This window comes from Symphalangus syndactylus, chromosome 7, assembly GCF_028878055.3.
Source record: "Symphalangus syndactylus isolate Jambi chromosome 7, NHGRI_mSymSyn1-v2.1_pri, whole genome shotgun sequence".
Lineage (NCBI taxonomy): Eukaryota > Metazoa > Chordata > Mammalia > Primates > Hylobatidae > Symphalangus > Symphalangus syndactylus.
This window is the reverse complement of record NC_072429.2, coordinates 20,376,168-20,389,647: the sequence shown is the minus strand read 5'-3', so window position 1 is coordinate 20,389,647 and position 13,480 is coordinate 20,376,168.

Below are 13,480 nucleotides of genomic sequence, written 5' to 3'. Positions count from 1 at the left end.
AGGATTCCTTAGGGGAGAGGGTACTGAAATTCCATTATGTGTATGACTGGAGTGGACACTGTCTCCCATCCTCCACCTGGACCCTCCCACCCATACCCCCATAGCCATCCAACTACATCTCTGTGAGTCCTGCTGGGACTAAGCATTTGCAGAGGCCTCACAGCTACATCTCTCACTGGATCAAGCCCTTAACCTCAGAGATCCACCTCACTGGAGCCCTCTCCCCGAGGGCAGCTGTAGCCAAAGATTGACAGACCCAGGAATGCAAATCCCTGCACACCTCCCCTTCCCACTTGCCTCAGTTTGTGACAACTCTGGGGAGCCACTCTAGTTTCTGACATCCACCTTCTCTCCCCTCCCCCCTCCCCCCGCCCAGCACACACACACCCTTTGTTTTTGGATTCACTCATAACTACATTTTCAGGCTCTTCTCTCTCTACTTTCTCCTGCCCTCCCCACTTGCTTGTAGAGTGCCTCTTGAAGTCACTCTGCAAGGAAACCTTCTGCTCTGTTTCCAAAAATGCTCAATGCAAAACAGTAATTCTCCTTGCATTCTTAAGGAGCTCAGTCAGCTTCTCATACATGCTACTGTTTAGCAGAATATTGCTGCAGATAGCAGAGTGGCTAACACCTTTCACTGGGAAAAGGGGAGGTGCTGTGGGGAGAGCTGAAACCAAGATTGCTTGGGGAAGAGTGAATAGAGGTCAGTGGGGGGCCTTGGCAATTATGGGTGCATAATAATGGGTCTTAGCATACCAGAGGAAAATCCTCGCCTCTGTCAGACAAGCTATCATTCCATTTTCACCTCCAGCCTGCAAATTTCAAAATCGATCCTTACTTTTTATATGTGCCCTGGATGTTACAGGTACAAAAACATTTCAGAACAAATGTGATCTGATCATTTGCCTATATATAGAGATCTTAATTATCACATTTATCCATTTTATTTCTTTTGAAAGGTTTTTAGAGGTTGTATATCAATGACATCCCTTCCGAAGGATTTGCATTTGAAAGGCTGTTGTTCAAATTTAATTCACATTTGACACAATGTTTTCTCTTACAGAGCATTACAGAATATCTGAAAATCAGTTTTTAGCAGTCTCTATTCTACAGCCCTCTGATTATCTCTCTTTTTATTAACAGTATATTCTAAGTGAATTTCATGTGTCTCGTGGAAGTGAAAAAAATCAGAAAATATTCATATCCATTATTCAGTCCCATTTTGATTGTTGAACTACACTTCTGTATTGTCTCTCCCATGGGGAGTACTGCCAAAAGGAGCCTGCAGGACAGTGTCTCTGGGCTTCCTGGGGCTTCCGGGGTCCAGAATAAAATCGACCCAAAGGGAGCACAGTGTGTTGTTGATGGAAAGTCACGATTAATATCTGCCTCTGACTCTTTGCTCTTCTCCTGTGAGAGCGAGCCTGTATGAAATCACTCCACATGCCTGGATGGTTTGTTTTGCACGTCAAGCTCCAACAGCTCTCAGTGAAAAACCAAGGTTACATCCTCAAACCCAGGCTGCAGAGAGGGCTGTCTTTAAGGGTAGCAGAATGTTCAGATTTGCTCCTGGCAAATCCTGTTATCTTAGGGGGAAAAAAATTGAGGGTATTGATGAAGAGGCCCCTTTCTTTAAGAGGGCTGTCCGGTAAAGAGAGGAGAGACAGCTGGAATTAGCAGCTATTTTTTTTGTATGCTTTTGTACGTTGTTTTCGTATTGGAACACATTTTGTTCCCATAGTTAGATATTTTTTATTTATTTATTTATTTATTTGCCCTTGGAAGAGAAATACCGAAATCCAGATGCAAATGCAGGGTACAAAGTAAACGGCAGAATGGTATGCTGTCTCCGTATCATTGCTCATTTTATAGGTTTTGTCAGTTTCTGAAAAATGGTGAAAGATAATTGGCCTGAGATGTAAAGCCACACTCGGCTGTTTCAAGGAACAAAGAAAGACAGCTTTAGCCCACAAGGCCATATTTTGTGAAACATACTCTTCCTTTTTAATAATGAGCCGATACACAGTGCTTCTTCTCAGCACTGAAAAATCTGTAGTTTTCCCCCTGCAATGTTGTACAAGGCATTTAAACTGGTGCCATTTGTAATGCTGTGGTCGGTCTCATTGAACAAGGAGAGCCTACACTTGTTATCTTAACGAAAGGCGGAATGACTGTAGCGCTCTGGCGTGGCTGTGTGAGAGCTGCAATATCCTTCCAACATATTTAACCTCAGGACGATAGCATCAGAAACAGCGATAGCAAATAATCAGGACCCAGAAGCTGTCATCCCAGCAACTATTATGATCTTCTGGGTGTATTCAATGTTTCCTGTTTAGAAGTGGGCAAATATTTGTCAAGAAATATAAATAAGAAAATCTAACTGGGGAATTCAGGTCATGCCTAGAAGACAGAACAAGTAGCCAATACTTCCCATGGGAATCATAAATACATTGTCCTAAAGAAAATACATCCCCCATTCAAACGTGACCACCCTGCTACACTTTAGGCACCACGGCATTGACAGAGGTGACTATGGTAACACCTTTGTCTTTCATTCTTACTAGCTTATTTGAATTCAGTCACCATTTTAATTTTTCTTTTGAAATCCCACTCCATGTTATTTTTTCCTATAATTTACTTGCCTTCTTCCCAGTCTACTCTGGATACAGCAGTCAAAGCTATCTTCTTAAAAGTAAATTTGATTACATTACCCTGTTAGGAATCTCTAATGGTGGCCAGACGCGGTGGCTCTCGCCTGTAATCCCAGCACTTTGGGAGGCCGAGGTGGGTGGATCACAAGGTCAGGAGTTCGAGATCAGCCTGGCTAATATGGTGAAACCTCGTCTCTACTAAAAATATAAAAATTAGCTGGGCGTGGTGGCACGCACCTGTAGTCCCAGCTGCTCGGGAGGCTGAGGCAGGAGAATCACTTGAACCCGGGAGGCAGAGGTTGCAGAGAGCCTAGATTGTGCCACTGCACTCCAGCCTGGGTGACACAGTGAGACTTTCTCTCAAAAAAAAAAAAAAAAAAAAAAATCTCCAATAGCAGAATAAAATCAAAACTCTTCCCCACAGCCCAATACTTGGCATGCCGTGTACTCGCCTCTCCATTACTAATCTCTCACACTGCATTTCCCTTTGCTCATTCATCCAAGAACACGGGCTTTCTTTCTTCTCCTAGGACACACCAAGATCCTCCTGCTTCTGGGTCTTAGTGCAAGTAAACTTCTCCCTATTCTTACCTCAAACTAATTATTTACTGGGTTTCTTCTCACCCCTCAGGTCTCAGCTTAAATGTTACCACCCATGTGAAGTCCTACTTGACAAACTTGCCCACAGTAGATGTCTCTCACTCCCTGTTATTTTAAATGTAAGCTTTGAGATTGTCTCTTCCACGGCAGATACAATCATTCAAATTATTTTATACGTTTTTTTTTCTACCTCCTGTAAGCTATGAACTTCCAGAAGTCAAAGAGGAGGACATTCTTCCCCTAGTCCCTTTCTCCCTCTTATTTCCAGAGTCTACAACAGTACCTGGCCATATCAAGTGTTTAGTAAACATTTTTTTTTTTTTTTTTTTTTTTTTTGAGACGGAGTCTCGCTCTGTCGCCCAGGCTGGAGTGCAGTGATGCAATCTCGGCTCACTGCAAGCTCCGCCTCCCGGGTTCACGCCATTCTCCTGCCTCAGCTTCTCCAAGTAGCTGGGACTACAGGCACCCGCCACCATGCCAGGCTAATTTTTTGTATTTTTAGTAGAGAGGGGGTTTCACCGTGGTCTTGATCTCCTGACCTCGTGATCCACCCGCCTCAGCCTCCCAAAGTGCTGGGATTACAAGCGTGAGCCACCGCGCCTGGCCTGTTTAGTAAACATTTATTGAAGAAATGAGTTTTCATGTGGCCTAGTGTATTTAAACATTACTTTATTTTTTTCCCTTGTTTGGCTCCCTACAGGGTGGAATTTGCCGAGCATCACATCCTATCCTCATGCTCAACGTTTTTGTGGGCTTATGAAACCCCTTCCCTTCCCGTTTTGCCACCTTGTGTATTTCGATAGGGAAGAGCAAAGCCAAAGTAACGTCATTGAGCACACGAGAGGGCACCACAGATGGGAGGAGAGAGAACATATGATAGAGGGTACCGGCATGATTCCGTGTCTTCTCAATAGGCTCCTGGCCACATGAGAGCAGACACAGCTAAGCACATGGTGGGAGTCATTTGCTTTTGCAGTTCACTTGTTTATGTTTTACCTGCCTTCTTGTCAATTTCAGCTCTTGAGTCCTTATAGGCAGGGTCTTGTCCATGGTTATTATAGAGGTGTCACCTAATGAAGGCTTGGTACTTTATAAACATTGACTGTTTCGTGGTAAATTTTATTTGGCAGTACAGGGGCCGTCAAGAATCACAGATGATAAACTTGACTTGAATCAATGATGTTTAAATTAGATGACCTTGAATACAATTGGCCAGTTTCCTATGTACGTTTTCTCAAACAGCTTTTACAGTAATGAATACTCTAGCGGTATCAGGTGGACTCACCACCTGAATGTGAAAAACCAGGCCATTTTTTAGTAGTTGAATAGACCTAAAGCATGGCACAGAAGTTTTTTGGTTTTTTTTTACATGCAAAGTCCATTTATTCAATTAACATTTATTACAGTGGACACTATTTGTTGGTAGTTCAGAGCACAGGGAGAAATAGTCCTTGCCTTTTTGCTTTATCCTATTTAAATTAGAAAGACAGACAAAGGAAAAAATGCATATACACAACTACTTAGTACTATATAGCACAAATTTACTTATTAAAAGGTAGGTCTGATACCACCCTGGCATAATGAGTGGTTTTATTAAGATTGCAATGTTTATTGGATTAGAGCTTAAGCTGATGACAAAACTATGTTGTACTTGGTTTTTAGCCAACAGAAAAGCTTTGAATCTGAAAACCTTAGGAGGCCAACGAATCTGACAAGAAACCACTGGTAAAGCATTTACAACCGTGATGTTGTATTTGAATTGTTTTTTGCTTAGTTTTTCTGTGATAAAGCTGGGAGAGTACATTTAAATTGCAATTTTTAATATAATGAAACTAAACATTTTTTAAATAAATAGAAACTGTGTAAGAAAATGTCATGATTTGGCTGGGCACGGTGGCACATGCTTGTAATCCCAGCACTTTAGGAGGCCAAGGCGGGTGGATCACGAGGTCAGGAGATGGAGACCATCCTGGCTAACACAGTGAAACCCCGTCTCTACTAAAAATACAAAAAATTAGCTGGGCGTGGTGGGGGGGTGCCCGTAGTCCCAGCTACTCGGGAGAGGCTGAGGCAGGAGAATGGCGTGAACCCGGGAGGCGGAGCTTGCAGTGAGCCGAGATCGCGCCACTCAACTCCAGCCTGGGTGACAGAGCGCGACTCCGTCTCAAAAGAAAAAAAAAAGAAAATGTCTTGATTTGTAAATGAATTTGTAACATGGTGACCATCGCCAGAATGCATATTAGATTACACTGGTCTATTACGATCATTATCATAGGAGTAAGGTATGTGGATTTGGCAATGTATTTTTATCAATATTTGCATATTATGTTAAGTATCCACATTGTGTTAGTCTATGTTTAGAAGCCTATATTTGTCAAGAACTGAGAAGGTTCTAAGATTTTACCCTGCTTTCACACTAACAAGGTAACTTGCCACAGTTTCATAGATATTGGTAGAGACATAAGACTTCTGGGTCAAAGACACATGATTTTATTCCTCACCGCATTGCAGGCAGCATAACTTCACGTTTGCATTACTTCTTCTTAACCCCCAAGTCCCACAGGGGTGATAAAGCGATAGGCCCAGGTGGATCCTACCTCACACAGTGGGTCTGTGTCATTCTGAGAAACATTGACCTTAGGAAACCCCGACCTGTTAAAGGTATTGCTAGCAAACCTATCCAGTCTTCGTCCCAGAGGCAGATATTATCTTTCTTATATTGTTCAGGAAAAAAAAAAAATCTGCCCTTTGTCCCAGAGGGAGAAATTATTATCCACAGTCTGGCTGAGCGCAGTGGCTCACGCCTGCAATCGTAGCCCTTTGGGAGGCTGAGGCAGGCAGATCACTTGAGGTCAGGAGCTCAAAACCAGTCTGGCCAACGTGGTGAAACCCTGTCTCTACTAAAAATAAAAAAAAGCAAAAAAAAAGAAAACCACGCATGGCGGCAGGTGCCTGTAATCCCAGCTACTTGGGAGGCTAAAGTAGGCGAATTACTTGAACCTGAGAGGTGGAGGTTGCCGTGACCTGAGGTCATGCCACTTCACTCCAGCCTGGGCCACAGAGTGAGACTTGGTCTCAAAAAAATAAAAAATAAAAAGTTATTCTGCTATATAAACATTCTTGAAAAGATGGTCTGGGACAAAAGCTGTCACAAGGCATATACAAATGCCACGAAGAATTACCTTGCAACAATATCCACTACTAAGTTGTGTTAAACAGATTCTCGATTTTGACCTAAAGCATTTAAACAATGACTAAAAGGCATAAAGAGGATAGTTTATATTTACAATTTGAATCAAAATTTTTACATGAAAATATAATAGTATTTAAACTTCAAGTATGAGAAATCACATTCTGACATTTTTAAAAAGAAGGTAAGCTCAGCTTTTGTATACAATAAGTGATCATCTTTCTCACACAGAGAATAAAACTGTGATCAGAATGTTTATTTTAGAAATTCTGAAATGAATGTTTAATTTCTGAGAAAGATAAAAATTGCTTCTTGTAGAAAATGCTAAAATTTTAGAATCTTAAAAATCAAACCTCTTCTAGAAATTCTGTTATGTCAGAGATTTTGTCATGTTTATTACAGTGATGTAACTCACTCTCCATGAACAGCAGTTATTATTAATTTCAGCATATAGATTCTGCCCTGAAGAAGATTCAGAAACACAAGCCCCCATGTTGCAATGGCCTATGGTTTGTTGGAATGTTCTGCTTAACGCAATGATTACAGAGAAAATGGAGATTTCCAACAAATACTAGTAACAGAAAATTACCCATTGTGGTATTTTCAGGTTTAATTCACTCCTCATACTTCTATCAAATACTTACTCTTACAATGCCACTTCCAGAAAGTTGAGAAGTGAGTCATAGATGATATTAGCCATGCACTCCAGGAATTCACAGTTTGGGAAAAGATGTATAAGAAAACTGATTCAGCCATGATGTACTGTCCATTTCCTAAATTGTGAGAAATCCTTATGAAATCAAAGCATATTTGGTATTAATTAAGAGGAAGAAAAAGAAGATGCCTTCTACACATAACTAGAATTTCTTCACTCTCAGAAACACCAGTTAAATTCCTTAATGGAAAAAATGGCTTGATGCAAATGTAGAGTAAACCAAATTTAACTTTTTCAAGCTTTCCTTTGTGACCTTGGGCGAGTTACTTAACCTCTGTTTGCTTCATTTTTTTCATCTTGAGAATGGAGATAATGATATTATCCACCCAAGAGTGTTGTTGCAAAATATTAAGAAAGATAAAAGGAACTTGCAACAGCACCAAGCACAAAGTTAGCATTCAGGAAATATTGGATTTCATGATTGTGGTTGTTGATTTAAAAGCTTAGTTTTCAAAAGTGTTGCACCTGATGACATTAGTGCACTTTGACCATTGAAGTTAATGTACGTTATGTATCTAGCAAACGAATAACTCTAGTGAAGTAGTTTCTACTTTTTTAAATCGACCTTACTAAAATATAGTTTATATACCATAAATTCACCCATATGTTGAATGAATGTTGATGTAAAGATTATGTAAAAACAATTTGATGGTTTTTATAGTATTCATCAAGTTGTATAACTGTAACTATAATACAATCAATTTTAGAATATTACATCACCTTTAAAAGAAACTCTGTATCTACTGTCAATTACTCCCCATTTTCCCCAGTCCTCCTCCATCCTGCTCTGGGCAACCACTAATCTACTTTCCATCTCTTATAGGTTTGCCTATTATGGACATTTCATATAAATGAAATAATATAAGATGTGGTCTTTTGTGACTGGCTGTTTTCACTTAGCTAATATTTTCAAGATTCATCCCCATAATAGCATTGATATTATAATCCTTTTTTTGCCAAATAATATTCTAATGTAGAAATACACCTGATATGGTTTGGCTTCCACTCAAATCTCATCACAAACTATAATTCCCACATGTTGAGGAAGGGACCAGGTGGGGCGGATTCCCCCATACTCTTCTCTTGATAGTGAGAGAATTCTCACGAGATCTGATGGAATAAAAGTGGCAGTTTCCCCTACCCACTCTGTCTTTCCTGCTGCCGGGTAAGGTGTGCCTTGCTTCTTCGCCTTCTGCCGTGATTCCTGAGGCCTCCCCAGCCGTGGAACTGTAAGTCAATGTCAATTAAACATCTTTCCTTTATAAATTACCTAGACTCAGGTATTCTTTTCTTTTTTCTTTTTTTTTTTTTTTGAGATGGAGTCTCCCTCTGTTACCCGGGCTGGAGTGCAGTGGCACAATCTCGGCTCACTGCAACCTGCGCCTCCTGCCTCAGCTTCCCAAGTAGCTGGGATTACAGGCATGCACCATGACGCCGGCTAAATTTTGTATTTTTAGTGGAGACGGGGTTTCACCATGTTGGCCAGGCTGCTCTCAAACTCTTGACCTGGAGTGATCCATTTGTCTCAGCCTCCCAAAATGCTGGGATTACAGGTGTGAGCCACCATGCCCAACCTCAGGTATTCTTTATAGTAGTGTGAAAATAGACTAATACAAAGAATTGGTACCAGCTGGGTTGGGTACTGCTCTAAAGATACCTGAAAATGTGGAAGCAACTTTGGAGCTGGGTAACAGGCAGAGGTTGAAACAGTTTGGATGGCTCAGAAGAAGACAGGAAGATGGAGGAAAGTTTGAAACCTCCTAGATACTGGTTGAATGGTTTTAACCAAAATGCTGAAAATGACACAGACAGTGAAATCCAGGCTGAGGAGGTCTCAGATGGAGATGAGGAACTTATTGGGAACTGGAGTAAACGTCATTCTTGCTATGCTTTAGCTGAGAGATTGGCAGCATTTTGCCCCTGCCCTGGGGATCTGTGGAACTTTAAACTTGAGGAAGAGGTTTTAGGATATCCGGCAGAAGAAATTTCTAAGCAGCAAAGCATTCTAGATGTGACCTGGGTTTTACTGAAAGTGCATAGTTATGAGCATTCACAGAGGGATGATTTGAAACGGGAACTTACATTTAAAAGGGAAGCTGAGCATAAAAATTTGGAAAATTGGCTGTAATCCCAGCACTTTATTTGGGAGGCCCAGGCGGGCAGATCACTGGAAGTCAGGATTTGGGAGACCAGCCTGGCTAGCATGGTGAAACCCATCTCTACTAAAAATACAAAAATTTTTAGTTGGGCTTGGTGGTGCCCACCTGTATTCCCAGCTACTCAGGAGGCTGAGGCACAAGAATCGCTTGAACTGGGGAGGCAGAGGTTGCAGTGAGCTGAGATCATGCCACTGCACTCCAGTCTGGGTGATGGAGTGAGACTCGGTCTCAAAAAGAAATTTGGAAAATTTGCAGCCTGACCATGAAGTAGAAGAGAACAACCCGATTTCTGGGGAGAAATTCAAGCTGACTGCAGAAATTTGCATAAGTAATGAGAAGCTAAATGTTAGTAGCCCCAATGCAATGGGAAAACGTCTCCAGGGCATGTCAGAGATCTTTGAGGTAGCTCCTCCCATCACAGGTCTAGAGGCCCAGAGGGTGCCTGCTTCACCTTCTGCCATGATTGTAAGTTTCCTGAGGCCTCCTCAGCCATGCTGAACTATGAGTCAATTAAATCTCTTTTCTTTATAAATTACCCAGTCTCGGGTATTTCTTTATAGCAGTATGAAAATGGACTAATACAACACCACATTCTGTTTATCCATTCATCAGTTCATAGATATTTGGCCTGTTTTCACCTTTTAGCTATCATACATAAGGCTACTATGCACATTTGTGTACAAGTTTTTATGTGGATGTATATTTTCTGTCCACTTGGGTATACAATCCTATGAGTAGAATTACTGGGTCACATTGTTTATTACCGTATATTTAACTTTTTGAAGAACTACCGGACTGTTTTCAAAAGTGTACTTTCTGACCAGCAATCTATGAAGATATCAATTTCCCCACATCTTCACCAACACTTCATTCTGTCTTTTTGATTATAGCCCTCCTAGTTGGTTGAACACTTTGCATGAGATTATTGATCATTTTTGTGTTCTTTTGGATAAATGTCTATTCAAACTCGTTGCACATTTTTAAATTGAGTTGTTTGTCTTTGTACTATTAAGGTATAAGAGTTCTTTATATATTTTATAATGAAGTCTCTTATCAGACATATGATTTAAAAATATTTTCTCCCATTCTGTAGGCGGTTTTCAATTTTTCAATTTTTTTTATCATATCCTTTGAAGCACAGATTTTAATTTTAATAACATGCGATTTATCTCTTTTTTTCTTTTGTTACTTTTGTTTTGGTGTCATATTTAAGAAGGTTTGCCTAGCCCAAGATAATGCAATTTTATTCCTATATTTTCTTCTAACAGAGTTTTAGAACTTACATTCAGATCCTTGATCCATTTTGAGTTAACTAGTTGCTTATGGCATGAGGAAAGAGTCTATATATATATATATATATATGTATATATATATATATTTTTTTTTTTTTTGAGACAGAGTCTCACTCTGTTGCCAGGCTGGAGTGCAGTGGCCCGATCTTGGCTCACTCCAATCTCCACCTCCCAGGTTCAAGTGATTGCCCTGCCTGAGCCTCCCGAGTACCTGGGATTACAGGCGTGTGCCACCATGCCCAGCTAATTTTTGTATTTTTAGTAGAGACAGGGTTTCACCACGTTGGCCAGAATGGTCTCGATCTCTTGACCTCGTGATATGCCCACCCCAGCCTTCCGAAGTGCTGGGATTACAGGCGTGAGCCACCGTGCCTGGCCCTGGAAAGAGTTTAATGAATTTTTGCGTGGGGATATCCAGTTTTCGTAAGACCATTTGTTGCAAACACTATCCCTATTGGATTTTCTTGGTGAAATGCAGTTGTCTGCAAATGTAACGGTTTGTTTCTGAACTCTCAATTCTATTCCATTGGTTTGTATGTCTGTCCTTACTCCATCATTGCTTTGTCCTGGTCTCTGTAGCTTTGTAATAACTTTTAAAGTTGGGAAGTGTGAGTCTTCCAATTGTCTTATTTTTCAATATTGTTTTGGCTGTTTTGGACTCCTTATGTGTCCATAAGAATGTTAAGATCATCCTCACAATTTCTGGAAAAGATGCCAGCATTTTGACACATGGATTGTGTTGAATCTGTAGATCAATTTGGGGAATATAACCATCTTAACAATATTATGTTTTCCCATCCACAAACATGGAATTTCTTTGAATTTATTATATCTCTTTTTAATTTCTTCCCATACTGTTTTGCACTTTTTTTTGTTACATTTAGTTGTAGTTATTTTATTATTTTTGATGCTATTATAAATTGAATGATTGTGTTAAAGTCATGGTGAAAATTTTCATTGCTAGTGTATAAAAATAAAATAGATTTTTATACTTTCATTCTGTATACTGTCAAACTTATTAGTTCTAATAATTTTTTACTAGCATTTTCTATATTCAAGATCATAGCATTTGTAAACATAGTTAGTTTTAATTCTTCGATTCCGGTCTCCATATCATTTATTTCTCTCTTTTTGCCTAATTGTCCTGTCTAGAACTAACAGTGCGTAGAAGTGGTACAAGTGAATGTCCTTGTCTTATTCTTAACCTTAGGGCAAAGCATTAAGTCTTTCACTATTAAGTAGGGTGTTAGCTAAGGGTATTTAAATAAATGCTTTTTACTGGGTTGAGGAATTTATCTTCTATTTCTAGCTGTTGTTTTTATCATGAAAATGTGTTGGATTTCGCTAAATGCTTTTTCTGCACCTATTGAGACTATCATGTAGGTTTTGCGAGTTACTCTGTTGATATGACATATGACAATAACTGATTTTTAAAAGTCAGACCACACTTGAGTTTGTGGAGTCAATTCTACTTGGTCATCTTGTATAATTATTTTTATATCTTAGATTTTGTTTGGTAGTGTTAGGTAGTGGAGGAGTTTCAAAACTATATTCATAAGCAATATTAATCTGTATTTTATTTTTCTTGTGATTGTCTTTTTCAGGTTTTGACATGAAAATTAACACTGGCTTCATAGAATAAGCTAGGGAGTGTTATTTTTCTATTTTTTGGAAGTGTTCATGAGAACTGGTATTAATTCTTCTTAAATGTTTGGTACAACTTACCAGCGAAGCTGTCTGGATTTTGGCCCTTTGGATTTTGTGTGGGAATTTTTTAGTTACTAATTTGATCTCTTGTTTTTATAGATTTATTCAGATTTTCTTTTCCCATTTCAGTTCAGTTTCAGTAGTTTTTCTAGGAAAGTGTCAGTTTTTCTAAGTTATCTAATTAGTTGGTATAGAGCTATTCTCTTATAATCCTTTTTATTTCTGGAAGCTCAGTAGTGATGACCACCCCCCTGCCCCTATTTCATTCTTGATTTTATTAATTTGAATCTTTTCTCCCTACTATTTTTCTTCTTGTTGTTCAGTGTAGTTAAGTTTTTTCAATTTCATTGACCTTTCCAAAGAACCTACTTTCAGTTTTGTTGATTTTTGTTTTTCTATTTCCTAGTTCATTAATCTCACTCTAATTTTTATTATTTCCTTTTGTCTATTTGCTTTAGATTTAGAATGTTCGTCTTTTTCCGGTGTCATAAAGGTAGAAAGTAGATTGTATCCTTGAGGTTGTTCTTTTTTTTAAAATACGGATGTTTATGGCCATACATTCCTCTGTAAACACTGCTTTACCTGCATCCCATGAGTTTCCATATGTTGTGTCCTCATTTGTATTCATATTAAAGTATTTTCTAATTTCCTTTGTTATTTCTTGTTTCACCCATTGCTTATGTTGGGGTATGTTATTTACTTTCAACATATATGTAACTTTACTCCTGTTATTGACTTCAAATTTTGTTCCGTGTGGTTGAAAACATATTTTGCATAATTTAAATCATTTTAAATGTATGGAGGACTTGTTTTATAATGTAGCAGATGGTCTACCCAGTTTTCCACGTGGACTTGAGAGAATATATACTCTGTTGTAGTTGCATAGAATGTTCCGTAGGTGTCTTTTAGGTCCAGTTGATTTATAGTGTTCCTCAAGTCTTACCTTGTTGATTTTCTGCCAAGCAGTTTTCATCACAATTGAAACTGAAGCATTAAAGTATCCAACTATCATTACTGAATTCCCTATTTTGGAAATTCCCTTTAATTCTTTCACTGTTTGCTTCATGTAATCTGGGGCTCTGTTTGCATCTGTATTTAGGTGAGTATAAGTTTATAATTATATCATGCAATAAATTGAGACATTTAACATTATAAAATTTCTTAAG